The sequence below is a fragment of the Callorhinus ursinus genome, unplaced genomic scaffold (assembly GCF_003265705.2).
Source record: "Callorhinus ursinus isolate GAN/ISIS: 27379988/994484 unplaced genomic scaffold, GSC_fseal_2.0 scaffold38, whole genome shotgun sequence".
NCBI classification, from domain to species: Eukaryota; Metazoa; Chordata; class Mammalia; order Carnivora; family Otariidae; genus Callorhinus; species Callorhinus ursinus.
This window is the reverse complement of record NW_027397100.1, coordinates 3842924-3864477: the sequence shown is the minus strand read 5'-3', so window position 1 is coordinate 3864477 and position 21554 is coordinate 3842924. Positions and strand designations below refer to the sequence as shown.

The following is a 21554-nucleotide window of genomic DNA, read 5'->3' as shown; positions in this document are numbered from 1 at the left end:
TGAGGCCAAAACAAAAGTCCACAATCTCTTATGCCCAATTCTGGAAGTGAAAAAATCTGAAACCTGGGTATAGCTCATGTGGTGGCAGTGGTCTGCGCTGTCAAAGCTCCCTTCTTTCCTCATGACCCCCATCATTGGTGGGCACTCTGATGATTGGGGAAAGCAGGGGCACAGACACTCCAGCCCCCCTGTCCTGATGGGGGCAGCTCAAGAGTCATGGTTTCCAGAACCCCCTGAGAAATGGAGTCCAGGTCACCCTACCTGGTACTCTGCTGGCTGCCACCTCCTTTTCCAGTTCGCACCTGTCCATCTGTTCTTCCTGGGAGCACTTCACAACCAATCATTCTCACATGAACCCTTATCTGGGGGTTGATGAACCCTGCTGCTCTGTGACCTATCCTGAGGCAGGAAACCTAACCTTACCTTCAGCCACCACCCCTGACCTGACACTCTTTCTCGCATTCATCTATCTGACTTCGCTTTGTATTCCTATGTTTGGTTTCATAAATATTAATGTGTTTGATTAAGGGGTACTTCTCCAGACTCCACTGGGGTTATTACACATCATTCACAGTGTATCTATCATACCACCTTCCTAAAATCTAATAAAATACCAACTGCAAACACATTTCACCCAAAGGGTTTTAGATAAGGGATTATGGAGCTGTATAAAATACTAGCAAATCAAATCCAGTACTGTATTAAAGGAATAATAAACTATAACCAATTAAAGTTAATTACAGTAATAGTTTCAAATTTGAAAATTTAGCCACACTTTTTCTAAAAATAACAGGTCAATGGGGTAAAAGCCACAGATGATCTCCATATTTATTCCTGATGTTAAAAAAAAAAAAAACCTCTTAGTAATAAGAATTCTGGTTCCTCAAAATGATAAATAACATCTATTTCCAAAAGCTGTATCGTACTTAGCTCTAGAAGTTTTATAAGTGAATCAGAAAAAAGAAAAAGGATATCTGCTATCATCACTATTATTTAAGCCCATTCAGGAATTTCTAGCACAAGCAAAAAAACTTAAAAATCAGATCAATAGGTGTGGCCAGAGCAAGATGGCGGAGGAGTAGGAGACCTGAATTTCACCTGCTCTCAGGAATTCAGCTGGATAGGGATCAAACCATTCTGAACACCTACGAACTCAACAGGAGATCGAAGAGAAGAATAGCAACAACTCTCTGAACAGAAAAGCAACCACTTTCTGGAAGGTAGGACGTAGGGAGAAGTGAATCCGAGGTGATATTCGGGAGGATAGATGGTGGGGGAGGGGGGCCTCCGTCAGCGGCTTCTGGCAAGTGCTAGAGCCGTGGAACACAAAATCGGACCTTTTAGAAGTCGGCTCCGCTGAGGGACGTCGCTCCAGTGGCTAAGCGGGGGGTGGAATCCTCCCAGGACAGTGTGGTCTCAGGACCCTCGGGGTCACAGAAAGACGGGGGGTGCCTGAGTGCGGCAGAGCTCCCAGGGATCAGAGCGGGGAAGCCGGCTGCGGAGACGGAGCCGAGGCGCGGGCTCTCAGCTCGGGGTTGCCATAAACTGTGATCCGCGGCCCAGTCGGGCCACTGCTCCTCCAGCAGGGACCCAACAAGCGGCAGATCCGGGGAGACTCCCCTTCCTCCCCCGGGAGGAGCGGCGCGGGAGCGCACAGCAGGGATCTGCTGGGTTTGGAGACTCCACACGGGGTCGGGTGCCAGAGATAGAAACGCTCGGTCACAGGCTGGGTGAACACGGAGTGCGGCCGGAGACTGGGGAGACGGGAGTGACCAACTGCTTTTCTCTGGGGGCGCACTGAGGAGCGGGGCCCCGAGTTCTCTGCTCCTCTGGGGCAGAGATTGGGAGGCCACCATTTTCACTCTCGTCCTCCCAAGCTGTACCAAAAGCTTGCAGGGAACAAAAACTCCCGAGACCAAACCCCAGCGGAATCCTTACCCCAGACAGGCAAGGGCGGGGCAATTCCACCTCCGGCAAAGACATTTGGGAACCACGGCAACAGGCCCCGCCCCCAGAAGATCAGCACCAACAGCCCGCCAAGACCAAGTTTACCAATCAAGGAGAATGGCAGAACTCCAGCGCTAGGGGAATACTGCACATAGAATTCATGATTTTTTACCATGCTTCTTTAGTCTTTCAAAGTTAATTTTTTTAACTTTTTAATTTTTCTTTTTCCCTTTTTCAACCATCTTATCAATCCCTTTTTTTTAAAAAAAAGCATTTTTATTTTTCATTTTTAGAGTCATATGTTATCCCTTCATAGTAGTTACCCTTATTTTTGGCATATATATATATATAAGTTGTTCTCTCTTTAAAATTTTGAGATACAGTTTCTTCTAACAGATCAAAATATACCCTAAATCTCTAGTGTATGGCTTTGTTCTAGTCTCCTGCCTGATCACATTTTTTTTCTAAATCCTCTTCTTTCTTTTTTCAAACTTATCAATTCCTTTTATAAAATTTTTTATAATTTCCGTCTTTACAATCATATTCCATCCCTCCAACCTATCAACCCTTATTTTGTACATATATAAGTCTTTCTTTAAAATTTTGGGAGGGGGGCGCCTGGGTGGCTCAGTTGGTTGGGCGACTGCCTTCAGCTCACTTCATGATCCTGGAGTCCCGGGATCGAGTCCCACATCGGGCTCCCTGCTCGGCGGGGAGTCTGCTTCTCCCTCTGACCCTCTTCCCTCTCATGCTCTCATTCTCTCTCTCTCAAATAAATAAATAAAATCTTTAGAAAAAAAAAATCTTGGGAGGGACTTTCTTCTAACAGACCAAAATACACCTAAAATCTAGTGTGTGGCACTGATCTATGCACCAGCCTGATCATATTTGATCATATTGTTTTTTCTGTTTTTGTTTGTTTTTAATCTTTTTTTCTTCTCTTTCTTTTTTCTTTCTTTCCCTTTCTTTTCCCCTGGTTTCAGGTCTTTTCTGATTTGTTTAGACTATATTTTCTGGGGACATTGTTACCCTGTTAGCATTTTGTTCTCTCATTCATCTATTCTCCTCTGGACAAAATGACAAGACGAAAAAAATCACCTCAACAAAAAGAACAACAGGTAGTACTGTCTGCCAGGGACCTACTCAATATGGACATTAGTACGATATCAGAACTAGGGTTCAGAATCGATTTTAAAGATACTAGCTGGACTTGAAAAAAGCATGTTAGTTATTGCAGAAACCCTTTCTGGAGAAAGAAAAGAACTAAAATCTAACCAAGTCGAAATCAAAAAGGCTATTAATGAGGTACAATCAAAAAAGGGGGCACTAACTGCTAGGATAAATGAGGCAGAAGAGAGAATCAGCGATAAAGAAGACCAAATGCTGGAAAATAAAGAAGCTGAGAAAGAGAGAGATAAACAACTACTGGGCCACAAGGGCAGAATTCAAGAGATAAGCAATACGATAAGACAAAACAACATTAGAATAATTGGGATCCCAGAAGAAGAAGAAAGAGAGAGAGGGGCAGAAGGTATATTGAAGCAAATTATAGCAGAGGACTTCCCTAATGTGGGGAAGGGAGCAGGCATCAAAATCCAGGAGGCACAGAGAACCCCTCTCAAAATCAATAAAAATAGGTCAACACCCTGACAACTAATAGTAAAATTTATGAGTCTCAGAGACAAAGGGAAAATCCTGAAAGCAGCTTGGGAGAAGAGATATGTAACCTACAATTAGATTGGCAACAGACCTATCCACAGAGACATGTCAGGCTAGAAAGGACTGGCATGATATCTTCAGAGCACTAAATGAGAAAAATATGCAACCAAGTATACTATATCCAGCTAGGCTGTCATTGAAAATAGAAGGAGAGATAAAAAGCTTCCAGGACAAACAAAAACTAAAGGAATTTGCAAACACGAAACCAGCCCTCCAAGAAATATTGAAAGGGATCCTCTAAGCAAAGGGAGAGGCTAAAAGCAGCACAGACCAGAAAGGAACACAGACAATATACAGTCACAGTCACCTTACAGGCAATACAATGGCACTAAATTCCTATCTTTCAATAGTTACCCTGAATGTAAATGGCTAAATACCCCAATCAAAGGACATGGGCTATCAGATTGGATTAAAAAACAAGACCCATCGATATGCTGTCTGCAAGAGACTCATTTTAGACCGAAAGACACCCCCACATTGAAAGTGAGGGGGTGGAAAACCATTTACCATGCTAATGGACACCAAAAGAAAGCTGGGGTGGCAATCCTTATATCAGACAAACTAGATTTTAAAACAAAGACTGTAATAAGAGATGAGGAAGGACACTATATCCTACTTAAAGGGTCTATCCAACAAGAAGATCTAACAATTTTAAGTATCTATGCCCCTAACTAATGGGAGCAGCCAATTACATAAGGCAATTAAAAACAAAAGCAAAAACACATTCACAACAATACGATAATAGAGGGAGATTTTAACACACCCCTGACTGAAATGGACAGATCATCTAAGCAAAAGATCAACAAGGAAATAAAGACTTTAAATGACACACTGGACCAAATGGACTTCACAGACATATTCAGAACATTCCATCCCAAAGCAACGGAATACACATTCTTCTCTAGTGCCCATGGAACATTCTCCAGAATAGATCACATGCTAGGCCACAAATCAGGTCTCCACCAGTACCAAAAGACTGGGATTATTCCCTGCATATTTTCAGACCACAATGCTTTGAAACTAGAATTCAATCACAAGAGGAAAGTCGGAAAGAACTCAAATACACGGAGGCTAAAGAGCATCCTACTAAAGAATGGGTCAACAAAGAAATTAAAGAAGAATTTAAAAAATTCATGGAAACCACTGAAAATGAAAATACAACTGTTCAAAATCTTTGGGATACAGCAAAGGCAGTCCTAAGAGGAAAGTATATAGCAATACAAGCCTTTCTCAAGAAACAAGGTCTCAAATACACAACCTAACCCTACACCTAAAGGAGCTAGAGAAAAAACAGCAAATAAAGCCTAAACCCAGCAGGAGAAGAGAAATAATAAAGATCAGAGCAGAAATCAATGAACTAGAAACCAAATCTGTTCTACGTTGATCGTAGAACAGATCAACGAAACTAGGAGCTGGTTCTTTGAAAGAATGAAAAAGACTGATAAACCCCTGGGCCAGACTTATCAAAAAGAGAAATGACCCAAATCAACAAAATCCTGAAGAGGAGAGATCACAACCAACACCAAAGAAATACAAACAATTATAAGAACATATTATGAGCAACTCTATGCCAGCAAATTAGATAACCTGGAAGAAATGGATGCATTCCTAGAGATGTATCAACTACCAAAATTGAGCCAGGAAGAAATAGAAAACCTGAACAGACCTATAACCACTAAGGAAATTGAAACAGTCATCAAAAATCTCCCAACAAACAAAAGCCCAGAGCCAGATGGCTTCCCAGGGGAATTCTACCAAACATTTCAAGAAGAATTAATACCTATTCTCCTGAAACTGTTTCAAAAAATAGAAATGGAAGAAAAACTTCCAAACTCATTTTATGAGACCATTACCTTGATCCCAAAACCAAAGACCCCATCAAAAAGGAGAATTACAGACCAATATCCTTGATGAACATGGATGCAAAAATTCTCACCAAAATACTAGCCAATAGGATCCAACAGTACATTAAAAGGATTATTCACCACGACCAAGTGGGATTTACCCCTGGGCTGCAAGGCTGGTTCAACATCCGCAAATCAAAGTGATTCTTTAATAAAAGAACAAGAATCATACGATCCTCTGAATAGATGCAGAAAAGCATTTGACAAAGTACAGCATCCTTTCTCGATCAAAACTCTTCAGAGTATAGGGCTAGAGGGTACATACCTCAATATCATAAAAGCCATCTATGCAAAACCTACAGCGAACATCATTCTCAATGGGGAAAAGCTGAGAGCTTTCCCCCTAAGGTCAGGAACGTGGCAGAGATGTCCACTATTACCACTGCTATTCAACATAGTATTAGAAGTCCTAGCCACAGCAATCAGACAACAAAAAGAAATAAAAGGCTTCCAAACTGGCAAAGAAGAAATCAAACTCTCACTCTTTGCAGATGATATGATACTTTATGTGGAAAACTCAAAAGACTCCACCCCAAAACTGCTAGAACTCATACAGGAATTCAGTAAAGTGGCAGGATATAAAATCAATGCACAGAAATCAGTGGCATTCCTATACACCACCACCAAGACAGAAGAGAGAGAAATTAAGGAGTCGATCCCAATTACAATAGCACCCAAAACCATAAGATACCTAGGAATAAATCTAACCAAAGAGGCAAAGGATCTGTACTCAGAAAACTACAGAATACTCATGAAAGAAATTGAGGAAGGCACAAAGAAATGGAAAAACGTTCCATGCTCATGGACTGCAAGAACAAATATTGTGAAGATGTCAATGCTACCTAGAGCAATCTACACATTCAATGCAATCCCCATCAAAATACCATCCACTTTTTTCAAAGAAATGGAACAAATAATCCTAAAATTTGTATGGAACCAGAAAAGACCCTGAATAGCTAGAGTAATGTTGAAAAAGAAAAGCAAAGCTCGCGGCATCACAATTCCGGACTTCCAGCTCTATTACAAAGCTGTCATCATCAAGACAGTATGGTACTGGCACAAAAATAGACACACAGATCAATGGAACAGAATCGAGAGCCCAGAAATGGGCCCTCAACTCCATGGTCAACTTATCTTTGACAAAGCTGAAAGAATGTCCAATGGAAAAAAGATAGTCTCTTCAACAAATGGTGTTGGGAAAATTGGACAGCCACATGCAGAAGAATGAAACTCGACCATTTCCTTACACCACATACAAAAATAGACTCCAAATGGTTGAAAGACCTAAACGTGAGACAGGAGTCCATCAAAATCCTAAAGGAGAATACAGGCAGCAACCTCCTCGACCTCAGCCACAGCAACTTCTTCCTAGAAACATCGCCAAAGGCAAGGGAAGCAAGGGCAAAAATGAACTAGTGGGATTTCATCAAGATAAAAAGCTTTTGCCCAGCAAAAGAAACAGTCAACAAAAGACAACCGACAGAATGGGAGAAGATATTTGCAAATGACATATCAGATAAAGGGCTAGTATCCAAAATCTATAAAGAATTTCCTAAACTCAACACCCAAACAAATAATCCAATCAAGAAATGGGCAGAAGACATGAACAGACATTTTTCCAAAGAAGACATCCAAATGGCCAACAGACACATGAAAAAGTGCTCAACATCGCTCGGCATCAGGGAAATCCCAATCAAAATGAGATACGACCTCACACCAGTCAGAATGGCTAAAATGAACAAGTCAGGAAACAACAGATGTTGGCAGGGATGCGGAGAAAGGGGAACCCTCCTACACTGTTGGTGGGAATGCAAGCTGGTGCAGCCACTCTGGAAAACAGTATAGAGATTCCTCAAAAAGTTGAACATAGAGCTACCATACGATCCACCAATTGCATTACTGGGTATTTACTACAAAGATACAAATGTGGGGATCCGAAGGGGTACGTGCACCCCGATGTTTAAAGCAGCAATGTCCACAGTAGTAAAACTGTGGAAAGAGCCAAGATGTCCATCGACAGATGAACGGATAAAGAAGATGTGGTATATATTATATACAATGGAATATTATGCAGCCATCAAAAGGAATGAGATCTTGCCATTTGCAACGACATGGATGGAACTGGAGGGTGTTATGCTGAGTGAAATAAATCAATCAGAGAAAGACACGTATCATATGACCTCACTGATATGAGGAATTAATCTCAGGAAACAAACTGAGGGTTGCTGGGGGGGATGGGAGGGATGGGGTGGCTGGGTGATAGACATTGGGGATGGTATGTGTTACGGTGAGCGCCGTGAGTTGTGCAAGACTGTTGAATCACAGATCTGTACCTCTGAAACAAATAATGCAATATATGTTAAGAAAAAAAAAAGAAGAAGATAGCAGTAGGGGAAGAATGAAGGGGGGGAAATCGGAGGGGGAGATGAACCATGAGAGACGATGGACTCTGAAAAACTGAGGGTTCTAGAGGGGAGAGGGTTGGGGGGATGGGTTAGCCTGGTGATGAGTATTAAAGAGGGCACGTTCTGCATGGAGCACTGGGTGTTATGCACAAACAATGAATCATGGAACACTACATCAAAAACTAATGATGTAATCTATGGTGATTGACATAATAAAAAAAATTTAAAGAAAAAAAATCAGAGCAATAACGTATTAGAAGGGAGAAGCCGTTATTTGTAGATGACGTCATTGTCTACCTGAAACCCCAAGGGCATAACCACAAACTATCAAAGCTGGTAAAAAGATCTTTATTATGGGTGCCAGACAGAAAATACGTGCCTAAAAACCACATCTTTTATACCAGTTGCATACCAGTATATACCAATTGGCAACAGCCTTTTAGAAAACCTAATAGAAACACTTACATACAAAAGAAACAAGATGTAAGAATAAACAAGACATGACCAAGACCTAAAAGAGGGAACGATGAAGCCCCACTGAGGCTCGCAACACATGGAAGTGGTGTAAATGGGCAACTCATCTTGTGATTAGATAAGAGAACTGAACATCATAAAAATGTCTGGGGTCTCTAAATTAATGTATAATGCAGAGCCAACCAAAATCCAAACCAGATATTTTAGGGGTCATTTAACAAAATTATTCTAAAATTTGTCCCCTAGAGTGAACACACAGAAACACCTGGGGAACTTCTGAAATTTAAGGTGATGGGGGTTATGATCCTCTCGATGTTTAAACTTATAGCTACAGCAGTAAAGCAAGATGGTACCACCACATAAGTAGACAAATAAATAGAAGGTAATGAGACCCCCAAATACATGGGAATATGTTCTTTAGGCTGCACTGCCTGTAAGTAGGAAACACGTGGGTTATTCAAAGAGACAACCAGCTGTCATCTTGGAATAAAATAATAAAGCAAGATCTCTACCTCACCCTTACACCAAAATAAGTGCCTGACATATTAAAGATTTAAGAAAAAGGAAGGATGGAGGAAAGAAGCAACCACAAAGGTACTAGGGAAAAAAAAGGACAATCTTTCATGAAGAGTGAGGAAAGTCTTTGATAGTGGGATGAAACCAAAAACCAAGAAAATACTGATCCTTTTCACAACCTAAAAATTAACAAAGAAAAAACCTTCAGTGCAACAAAAAAAACAGACAATAAAAACTCATAAACAAGAAAATAAGTCTTGGGGCGCCTGGGTGGCTCAGTCCTTAAGTGTCTGCCTTCGGCTCGGGTCATGATCCCAGGGTCCTGGGATTGAGCCCCACGTCGGGCTCCCTGCTCGGCGGGAAGCCTGCTTCTCCCTCTGCCACTCCCCCTGCTTGTGTTCCCTCTCTCGCTGTCAAATAAATAAAAATTTAAAAAAGAAAAGAAGTTTTAGAAAATAACACAACATGTACGACCGAGAAAGAACTATTTGTGATATTCATGAAGCACTTCCAAATAAGGATGAAAACCGCCTGGAAAAAAAAAAATGTGAAGGGTATGAAGCAAAACATCAATAAACATTTGATAGTATTTTTCTACCTCACTAATAATTGAATGAATGCTAATTGAAAGTGTTTTTTCCATCTATGCAATACTGAGGTAAAAAAGACAGATGATAACCATGTTGGGAAGGGAGCATAAAAATGCGATGGCGGTCTGTCATTATTTAGAATTAGAGGAGTATCAATAAAGAAAATGCCTAAAAGATACACGGCAAACACCCAATGCTGGTTACCACCAGAGAACAGGACTGGGGAGGAGGGAGAGAGGATCCTTCATGATCTAACACTTCTTAAATAGTGGTTTTTTGTTTTTGTTTTTACAGTACACAAAATAATCATAGCTAATACTTCTTGGCTGCTCACGGTATGCCAGCCACAGGCTATAAAGCACTTTCCCTGCCTTATTGGTATCCTCCCACAACCCCTGTGGCTAGTGTTACGTGGTCCTTCCACTCACTTCCTCCTGCTCTCAGGAGAAGGTAGAAGAGGAAACCCCTTTCCCTCCTGCACACTCACTAGCCCAACCCTTCCAGAAACTTCTCATGGAACCACTGAGAGCTGGACCTATCCCAGGGCCACCTCCAAGTAACCATGGGTGGTTTTACTTTGCTTTGAAAGCTAGAAGAGTCTCCATGCCCCTACTTGGGCCTCCTGAGGATGCAATGGGAACTCCCTGTTTCCCCATTCCACTCAGATCCTCATCCCACAATGTCTGTATGCTGGGAAATAGTGAGGACCTGGAACACTCACCATGCTCTTAACCTGTGGTTCTCAAAGTGTGGTCCCTGGGCCGGCAGCATCAGCATCACCTCGGAACTTAACAAAAATGCAAATTCTTGGCTCTGCCCCAGACCTTCTCAATCAGAACCTCTGGATGTAGAGCCCAGCCATGTGCACCATACCAAGCCCTCCAGGTGATTTTAATCTGTGGGAAAGGTTAAGAACCTCACTCTAACCACAAACCAGCTGAGGAAACCAAGACTCAGAGCTCAAATGACCTCTAGGACCATGCAGCTAGTGTGTTGCTAGGCTGGGATTTGAACCGAGGTCTTTCTCATTACAAAGCCATATTCTTAAACACTAGGCTCTACTCTCTCCTTACGGGTTGCCGGTGGTACTAATTCACAGTGAATACAAGTTTTCTTTTAAAAATGTACTCTTCTTAATGTTGCTACAATTAGCTTTAGAACTGACTTTTCAAAATTTATGAAGGTGACAACGGAGCAGAAAATTATGCTAATCTTGCTCTCTCTCATCTAACTCCATCTATACCACCAACCTCCTGTTTAGACCACAGGGACAAGCCTCCCGGCTCTCCAGAACAGCAGAATCTAGTTGCTAGAAAGCACCTAGAACAATGTCATCACCTGGAGGGACGGCAGTAATGTGCCACCTGCCTCCTTTGGCCCTTAGATCACTGCACAGGGTCTAAGAGAATCATTTCTGTTCTGGAAAGTAAACCTGGCTGTCTCGTGGTTACTTGAGCAAATGTGGTGCTCATGGTCATTCTGGCTTTTTTTTTTTTTTTTGCATGGAAAATGGTAAAATTTATTTTATTATTCTTGAAGGAGGAGAGGTAGAGAGAAGGGAAGGTGAGGATAGATGGGCCCATGAAATGGCAGCTGGCCCCTTTCTAAAGCAAGGGTCAGCAAACCGCGGCCCATGGGCCAGACCTGGTCCACTAGCTGTTTTTGTAAATAAAGTTTTATTGGAACATGCCTAAGCACATTTATGTATTATCAATGGCTGCTTTCATGCTATGATGGCAAGGTGACAGACATCATAGGCCCCACAAGACCTAAAATATTTACTATCTGGCCCTTTACAGAAAAGAACTGCCAATCCGTGCTCCAAATGTAGGTCACTCACGGGAGAGAGAAGAGATTTTGGCAATCATTCCTGAGTTCAAAGTCTAGATGTGTCATGTACCAGAGTCTTACCTCCACAAGCCCTTTAACCTCCCTGAGCCTCAGTTTCCTCATTTGTACAATAATTGCTGCACAGGATGGTGGGGAGGACTAAGTGGGACAGAACATGTTAAAGGCCTGACAGACAGTAAGTGCCCCTCAAGGACTGGTTTCTTCCCTTCCCGTCTTCAGATAGAGATGTTCCTCAAGACCAGTCGGAGTCCCAGCTCTGGCACACAGTAGGGACACTGTCCGTTCCCCTCACGGCTGATTCCCACTGCAAATTCAGAATGCAGAGGCTCCACAAAGCCCGTAGGCTCCCATTTAAAATGTTTCACTGTCCAGTGATTCAGGGGATAATTTACTAACCAGGCAGCACATCTAGATACCATACATCATCTCCGAAAGCCAAACCTGTCCTGCCCAGAGCCAGCAGGTTGGCTCTGCCTTGGAAATGAAAAATGGGTTCCCAGGGACAGCAGATCCCGGGCTGCAGGAAGGAAAGAAAAAGCAACATAACTACAGAGCACTCATCCTCAGAAATCTCCACTTCAGGAAGAAGACCCCCCGCCCTTGGTGACCTTAGGTTTTAGAATCCCCAGCTCCCTCGGCATGGGTAACTGAATCTGCCTCTCTTCTCAGTCAAGTACAAGAATGACCACACAAGGAGAGTTCTGTTGGGACAAGGGAGTGGGGAGGGTATTCTTTTACAACCCACCCCCCATCTGCCCATACCTCCAATAGGTCATGTCTCCCAAGCTCCAGGGGTCCAAGCACTTCCTTCCTCCTTCCAGTTTGTGCTTCTATCCTATCAGACCTATCATCTCAGTGAGGTGTGTTCCGCCTAGTTTTGCTGGTCTCTCCCCCAATTTTGCCTGTACCCATTGGTGAGGAAGGTTCTAGTGTTGGCCCTGTTTTACAAATGGGGAAACAGGTTTAGCAAGCTTAGAACCGGTTTGCCCAACGTCACATAGCCTGCAGGCAGCCAACCCCATCTCAAGTCTCCCTGCCTCAAAAGTCCATGGTCCTAACCATACACCGTGGTTCACACACCATGAGTGTGCATGCAAGTTCAAGGAGAAGCCCAAGAATTGTCACGGAGATCTCAAGCCACAGACCTGTGAAATGATCCAATCCAGTATTCCCATTTTACCCAATGGGTAAACTGAGGCCCAGGCAGGAACATCGCCTTCCCAAGGTCACCCAGTGAGAAAGTGGCCTGAGTAATACAATGAACGTGATTTCTGTAAGAGTGCTTTCCTGTCACGGGACGGCGAGGTGGGTAAGATTTGTCAGGCTCACAGGGTCTCACGTTTTTGGACTGGTGCTGCTTCTCCCTTCCTTCCTCCACTAATTCCACCACCAAGAACTACTCATGTGCCTGAGTCGAGCCAATTTTGGTGCCAGGCTGAGGAGATCTTAGGGAACTTTCCAACAGGCCCCAACAGGACAGCCAACAGGAATGCCTGAGATGGCACCCCCGTGGCTCCTGCGGTCCATGGGTGGGGGGCGGGGAGACCTTTCCGAGCAGGAGCCCAGCCCCCGGGGCCAGGGCCCGAGAAGGCTAAGGCAGAACTGGGGGCCCCAGCACAGCCTCTGGGCCTGGCAGGAGACCGCCAAGCAAATCCACCCAGGGCACTCAGCATGAGGGGCGTCTACAGGCGGACAGGCTAGGAGACGGCAGAACCGAGGGAAGGCAGCTGACCAGAGGTGACCACATGCAGACTCGGGGATCGGGTGGTCCCCCCACAGGCTGGATGGGACAGCGCCTGCCAGTGAGACTGACCTAGGAAGCCAGAGGAAGACATGAGCGGTGCCATGAAGAGGGGCTACACAGCTGCTAATCCTTTCCAGTGTGTGCGGCTCCTCCGACCGTCAGTCCATTATAAACCCCAGGAGCAGACACCAAATCGAACAACTCACTCTTTGCACAGGCGTCGGCAGGGGAATCAGAAACTGGGATTCGAGTCGTGCCGCCACACACCCTCGCCACGGAGGGGGCCTGTCTTCGAGTGTGCTTCAGCCCTACAGGACTCAGATGCTGATGGCGTGTCCCCACCACCCCACCCAGAGCCATGGGGAGGATGAAACGCAGCAAGGTGTGTAAAAATGCTCAGCATGATGTTCTTAACAGTTGCTTCAAGGGGTGGGGAGCCTTTTCAATAGGACCTACCTCCCTCCGCTTCGGAGCCAGTGTAGACGACTCAAAAAAATGTTACAGAACAAATTAGAAGAACTCAGAGAACTCAACTTGTTAAATCAAGGAAATGAACAACTGTGGTGTAGAGGCCTTTGGTTTTTAACTACCCGAAATCAAATTGTTATTCCACTCTCCTATCTCAGCACCCGGTGCTAAGGTTATTTGGCGTGTCTGGTGTGTGACTACTTAAGAAGGGGTAACAGCCTCTAATTAAGCCTGAAAACGTCAACCTGAGACACGCAGGCAGTGAGCAATGTCTCTTCATGAAAACATTTCTGGGGCAGGCTTAGGCCAAAGAGCTGTCAATCAATAAACTGTTCTGTCTCAGAGCTTTTACACGCAAAGAATTTTGAAAGCCAGGAGGGCGGATCCTTGAGCATAATTTCTTTTTACAGACAAGGCTACCCACAGCCCCATGGGCCAGGGGACTTGGCCCCCGTCTCCTGAGTTAATAGTGTTCCTTCCATCATACCTCTGGTCCCTAAAATTCCCTCCTTCTTCCCTCAGTGCTATGCACTCCTGACTCCACCAATGCATGGAAAGGTCAGGCACAGTTTATGAAGAACCTACTGTGTGCCGTGCACTGGGACAAACTAGAGAGGGAAAAAAAAAAAAAAACAGGACCTTGCCCTCTTGAGCTCACAATCTCATGAGAAAAGAGCAAGAAAACAGATAACGACAAATAGCAAGTAGAGATGACACAGGCAGAGAAACTAAAAGACAGCAGGAGGCAGGGGAGGTGAATTTAGATTCTGTGGCTAAGAAAGGTCTTCTGAGCCAAAGCCCAGGAGCTCAGGAGCACCGCGCTGTGCGGAGTTGAGGGATGGCTGTTTCAAAGAGAAGAGCGAGTGCAAAGCCCAGAAATGGGAAGAACCAGGCAAAGAGGCCGGTAGGGGCCAAGTCATGCAAAGCCTCGTGGGCCACACTAATGAGTATGGATTTTATTCCAGGTGCAAATGGAAACCAGGTGCAATGCAGAGCCAACAAGGTGACATGTTCTGTTTCATGATTTAAGACAATTATGCAGTTGCCAACAAGGAAGGCTGGAGGAGCCGAGAATGCAGGGAGAAGCACCCGGGGGGCCCACATGAGTTGGCCTTCCTCATCTTATCCTACCAGAACACCTAAAAAAGCCATTGAAGAAGTCCTCCCCATGGAGATGGCTCAAGGCACTGGATGAGGTGGGGGCACAGCACCTTCACAAGCCATTCTCCAATGGTTTCCCCTCATCCCTCCAGGAACCCCCTCAGGTCGAAAGAACCATTCTTCACAACCCTGGCATGCCCGATGGTTCCGCTCCCAACCCTAGACACATCTCAGGTTTCAGTAAACACTTGTTAAACCAAAACGAACTCAGTAGACAATCCCTGAGGATATACAAGTTCTGCTATTGATGGAGGCTCATAGTGAGACAAGGATAATGGGCTCAAATCTCGTTAGCAAACTCAGAGAACTGAGAAATTTCTGAGCTCAGAACAATAATTTCCCTTCTGCTTTCAACAGTTTTGCATAGTAAGGAATCATTTATAGGGCGGCCAGGAATAATTCTTGGGCAATTATTCAGCACGTCTTGGACCTGTTTTGCTTCTTTCCATGGAAGTTAAAGATCAGTCACTTAATAGTTTCTTTTCAATACAGCCCTCCACCCCCACTCCCCCCATCTCTCTGCCTCATAATCTAGCTGTTTTCCTTGATTCTCCCTCCGCCCTCCTCCTCCACTCAGGATGCTTTTAGTGTTTCATCTGTCTTGGGATCCCATGACTACTGTGCTTCAGCTCAGCAATTCCCAACTTTTTTGACATCCCAGTGTGTCTTCAGGCATCTCCAGAGGAGTTGTGAAATTCATTTTCATTCACTTTAATTTAAAAAAGAAATATAGGCCATTTAGTTATTTTAGGAGGGGGGAAATGGGGTGTCAATCAGCAGGGAGGTGAATCCTGACTAGTAGCTTACTGGGCCAAATGGCCCTTTTCCAAACATTCTTGGGTCGCTTAAGCAAGTACAGTGTTTTTGCTAACGTCTGAGAAACTATTCACTCTTGGGGGAAAGAAAAATAAAGTTCAGAGAGAAAAGAGACAAGAGAAAATTAATGTTCTTTTATTAACTGTTTCAGAGAGTCAGATTTCAACAAAATGATGCATTTCATTCAAGCACTTAGTCCTTCTATTTAACAAGAGCTTACTGAGAATCCATCATTTTCCAAAACCAAGTAACAATAGCATCGAACGTTTATTCAGCTCCTGTGCTCTGTGCCAGGTATAGTCCTCCAAGAACTACCTCAACTAATCCCCACAGTAATTCTGTCCAATAGTGGCTATTTTGTCCCCGTGCAGAACTTCTGGGGATATCCACACTACCCCAAATCCCCCAGACACAGTGGAACTGGAACCCGCAGATGTCCCATCACTGCCATGACATGCTGCTCCCTTGGCCCAGGGCTACCGAGATGGACGAGGGATGGTCCCTTCTGCAACGACTCACCATGTGTGGTGGGCAAGACAGATGAGTAATCAAATGTGGAGATTGTGTGTGAAAACAGACAAGAGAATCTAGAGATACAAAGGAGGGTCCTTCCTGGGTTCTGCCTGGCAGCAGAGGATGCAGGAAGCACTCCCAGAAAGAAGTCAAGAGCTCATTAGAGGTGGCTGGCAGATGGGGTGAGGTCAGAAGAGAAGGGGGTTACAGACAGAGGGAAGAGAGCGGGAAGGGGTGGCCTGAGAAAATGGGCAGGCTCAGGGAACGAGAGCATGCAGAAGAGGCAAGGCCAACAGCAGGGGGGGGCAGATGTCCAGGAACCCTGGCTGGAGGCTGGCAGGGGCCAACTGGTCCTGAGGCCCTCCTCAGGCAGGCTAAGGATGGGTCACAGGGAGCCAGGGAAGAGTGTGAGCACCAGGGTGGCATAGCCAGTCAGAGAGAGAGAGCCCCCATGATGGCGGCATGGCCACAGCATGAGGCTGGAAGGTAGAGAGGAGCCCACCCGAAAGGCAGTTTGTTGCTGTTGGCAGGCCTGAGAGGGTGAGGGCTCCAACCCCAGGCAGTGGCCACGGGGAGGAAAAACACACTGAAGAGATGCTCAAGTAGTAGAATGACAGGGTTTGGTGATGCCCACAGAGGCGTCTAGGAGTATTAGACATTATTTTCCCGAATTCTCCTAGGAAAAAAAATGTTTCTACTTTCATTTTTCTGGTGATGTTAAATTCCTAATACATTCTGCCATCTGCTCTACAACAGAGAGGCAAATATGATCAACCAAGTGACAAAGTTGGTGACATGTCGAGAAAGCCCCGTGGCATTCTTGATCCCACGGAGGGAGAAAGGGTGCTGACCAACAGCAGTCTTTTAGCAGGTGACCTTCACTAAGGCGCCTGCTCATGCCTGCCCAGCCACCACCCTCCCGTCACAGGTAACACATCCGCCCCACAACACCTGAACCTTAACCCAAACACCAGCGGGAGTGTCTGAGGCAGCCATCCACAGGGACGCGGGGGAGCCTCAACAGGAGAACGAAACGAGGCTTGAATATTCAGTGGCCAGTTCTGCCTCAGAGGCAGTCACCCTGGGCTCGTCCCCATCTCCCCCTCAAGCCCTGGAACGTGGGAAAAGACAACCAGACATCTCTCAGCACCCACCCTCCTAGATCCAGAACCTCACGGTTACGGAGCAGGTGGTGGGGTCAACATCCGAACTTCTGAGTCTCAACTTCCTGCCAGTCGTGCACTGAGGAAAGATTCACAGTCTTCGGCAAAGGAAGAGTCCATTCATATACATCTAATTTATGATTCATGAATCCATGAAAGGCCTGGTAAAAATTAAAGAAGTACCTACACACACACATACATACTTCAAAACGAATGTACAAACCCATCATTCTACTTGAAGGTCTTAAAAAAATTTTTTTTCCCAAGAGGCATTAGGTAGGTAATAGGAATATAAATAGTCTGAAGTTTGTAGCCTGATTATGATCTTGAACCCAAACATCTCAGCCACAGGTAAACCTAAGGCTTTAGAGAATGTGCTCCTCATGTGGAAGCGAATTCCTGCCAGAGCCAGCAGGACCACAGATCATCAAGGCCAGAATGGCTGTGTTCAAACCCTCAACTGCACCACTGGCATGAGGCTTTCAATCCCCACATCCTACGTATTCCTGCCCAAGTGTTTCCTGGGAAAATCTGACAAGGAAGCTTTGCTCTCCTGGGTGCAAGGGGCACCTTCCCTCAGGTCTAGGTATGCTTCAGATGGCAGCAGGCTCTGGCTGCTGTTAACTCCCACTCCTAACAGCTCAAGGAGACAGGAGCTGTAAGACTTGGAGGTAAGGACCCACCTTGCGACCGTGTGATTCTATGAACCTGTACCCGTCATGGAAGCTCCCTGGGCCAATGGCTATGGTTAAGAGTAATCCCTAATATTTACGGAGTTTCTGCTACACCACCAGCTTTACCATGAGCATTTATTACATGGTTTATTTCAGCCAATCCTCCCAATCTTTTATGATTCCCACATTACAGGTGAGGAGGGGGAGTCTCTAAGTGGGAGAGATGGCCAGACTGATGAAAACCATTCAGTCACAGCCCCATTATCAACCAGACTGAAGCAACCCCTGGCATCACCATCACCATGACTGACACCCAGGGATCCAGCACCACCCAGCTGTGTGCAGCGCCCTGGATCTTGCACTCTTTCACACTTCTGCTCCTGCCTAGAATGCCTGCCTTGCCCTTCTTGCCTAGAACTATCACGCCCACGTCCAGACCATTCAAGCCTTTCCACGCCTCCTCCAACACTGAACTGTCCAACACCTTCATGACCTTCATGTCTCCATGGCATAAGAAGACTATCCACTGCCCACTGCTGGGCAAACCTCTGCAAGACAGAAGCTGTATCTGCTCACAGCTCCAGTCCCAGGAAGCAGCACCCAGCCCGCAGTGAAAATGTGTTGCGAGAAGAAGAAAAGGACAGAGGGAACGGGAGAACATGAATGCACATCTCCCAAAAATCTAGATACCTATTTTATGAGTCAACAAATCACTACTGTCTCTGATCCTGGAAGCTTCTGCCACCTCTAGGTTTTTCCCCACATGCCCCCAGGCTGAGTAGGAATAACAGACCAGAGTGGAAAACAGCGGCTACAGGGAAACCCTCCACAAGCCCCAGCTCAATTCTCAACCAGGTTTATAATGGGAAGCTCTGCCTTCCTGGAATCATGGAGAGGATTCCCAGAAGAGGCCAACCTGGAGATGTTGCAAAGGTTTTAGGACCCTGATCTTAAAACCTTGGTCCCAGATGTGTATCTCCCAAATCTGTGAGCTTTCGGTGTTTTGCTGTCATTTATATTGGTGAGCCCCACAGATGCGTCTTGTTCTCATCTCCTGTTCGGAGAAGCCCATGTGGACTCCAATCTCTGACAGCCTCTCTCCAAATAAACACCCTAAAGATAGAAATCATAAATATCCCATCTGCCTCTTGGGGGCAATAGGATGCTTCATAAGTAATTTTAAAGACCCAGCTAGCTCGAGCTCTCTCTGATACTCTGTAAGGAACAAAACAACAGGAAATAATAGCAATATACATGAGCCCAATCAAAGACTTTCCTTTCAAAGATAAAAATGCAAAAGTGTAGTTCATGATGATCGAAAGCAAAAAATAAGTAGTGATATTCGAGATTGGTTTTGATCACTCCTAACTGATTTCTAAAATCTCCCCAACACACGACCGTTATAATTTCCTGCTAATTACTACAAGCAATTTTATTAATATATTTTTCAGCCTCATTAAATATTACCTTGGGCCTAACATTAAAAATGATGAGGCTCAGTAATCTTAATGAGCATCCAAGTTTCATCGACCCCAGAAAATCCAGACAACAGAGAACTAAACGTGTTGCCAGGCGGCTCTGTTCCCTGGGTATGTAGAAAAGCAACTTCAGAGACATGAAAGATACGAAATGTAAAGCCCAGAATGAAACCAGACTTGGAAACACACAGGTTTGGCCAGGCCTCCTCCAGTTCCTGTCCAGTAATGGAGAGGGGCATGACCAAGGAGGCATTTTTGGCTTTCTCTCTTCCTCCTCGGTCACCCAGATACAAACAATATCAATCGGCACGTTTTCGCTAACATTAGTGCCTTCTGTGACCCCCAAGGGCAGTGTTATGGGTGATCATGGGCAGTGTGGAGACAGGCCAACTGGAAATGCAAAGTGTTCACTGCTCCAGCCAACAGAAATCTGTGGCCTTCTCTGAAATGGTGGCAGAAGAACAGAAGACGGGCAGTGAAGGACGAAAGAAGATAAATTCTATTTTTTTTTTCCTTCCTGGCATGACCAGAATTGTATTTCTCAAGGAACAAGCTGGATAAGAACAGTGAGACTAGCTTCCCAGTCCTCCAAGTAAATTATTTATCAGAAGCTGAATTTACTGCTCTCATGACTAAACTGTCAAAAACTTCCTATTTCCAACAGTTGTGCTGTATGGTCCCAGGATTTCTTGTTTCCCTTAGCTGCTAGGTTAAAGATGAGTGGTTGTCAGTCAATGTGTGGTTGGCTTAACAGACTAGCCCAAATTTACTGAACCTACCTTCAGCCAAAACCTCAGAGAGATTTTTTCAATGTGTCCAAGAACAATACATTGAGCACAACATAAAACCATTAAATGTTAAGACAGGAACCTTTGGTGTTACCTAATTTAACTCACCCTTTGTACACAAGAGAACAGATGCAGAAAGGGGAAATGACCTGCCTTGATCACACAAGAATTGTCAAATCTAGACACTGAACTCCTGGATCCCCACCCATTATGCTGCCTTGATACTATTAGCCTGAGGTGGAGTCAAACTGGGGATGGAGGCAGAGATAGCTGTCCAAAGAAGTATGGTTTCCCCAAAGAGGCAAAGAATCTGTACTCAGAAAACTATAGAATACTCATGAAAGAAATTGAGGAAGGCACAAAGAAATGGAAAAACGTTCCACGCTCATGGACTGCAAGAACAAATATTGTGAAACTGTCTATCCTACCTAGAGCAATCTATACATTTAATGCAATCCCTATCAAAATACCATCCACTTTTTTCAAAGAAATGGAGCAAATAATCCTAAAATTTGTATGGAACCAGAAAAGACCCCAAATAGCCAAAGGAATGTTGAAAAAGAAAAGCAAAGCTGGTGGCATCACAATCCCCAACTTCAAGCTCTATTACAAAGCTGTAATCATCATGACAGTATGGTACTGGCACAAAAACAGACACATAGCTCAATGGAACAGAATAGAGAGCCCAGAAATGGACCCTCAACTCTATGATCAACTAATCTTCGACAAAGCAGGAAAGAATGTCCAATGGAAAAAAGACAGTCTCTTCAACAAATGGTGTTGGGAAAATTAGCCACATGCACAAGAATGAAACTGGACCATTTCCTTACACCACACACAAAAATAGACTCAAAATGGTTGAAAGACCTAAATGTGAGACAGGAGTCCATCAAAATCCTAAAGGAGAACACAGGCAGCAACCTCTTCGACCTCAGCCGCAGCAACTTCTTCATAGACACATCGCCAAAGGCAAGGGAAGCAAGGGCAAAAATGAACTGTTGGGACTTCATCAAGATAAAAAACTATTGCACAGCAAAGGAAACAGTCAACAAAACCAAAAGACAACTGACAGAATGAGAGAAGATATTTGCAAATGACATATCAGATAAAGGGCTCGTATCCAAAATCTATAAAGAACTTATCAAACTCAACAGCCAAAGAATAAATAATCCAATCAAGAAATGGGCAGAAGACATAAACAGACACTTCATGTCAAAGAAGCCACCCAAATGGCCAACAGACACATGAAGAAGTTCAACATCACTCGGCATCAGGGAAATGCAAATCAAAACCTCAATGAGATACCACCTCACACCAGTCAGAATGGCTAAAATGAACAAGTC

General features: G+C 44.6%; 1 protein-coding gene across 1 annotated transcript in view; it reads right to left on the bottom strand.

Moving 5' to 3' along the window:
- The window catches only part of PTPRT (protein tyrosine phosphatase receptor type T), a 1128529-nt gene that overhangs the window by 994243 nt on the left and 112732 nt on the right, over positions 1-21554 (bottom strand). The gene's annotated exons all lie outside the window — the stretch shown is intronic.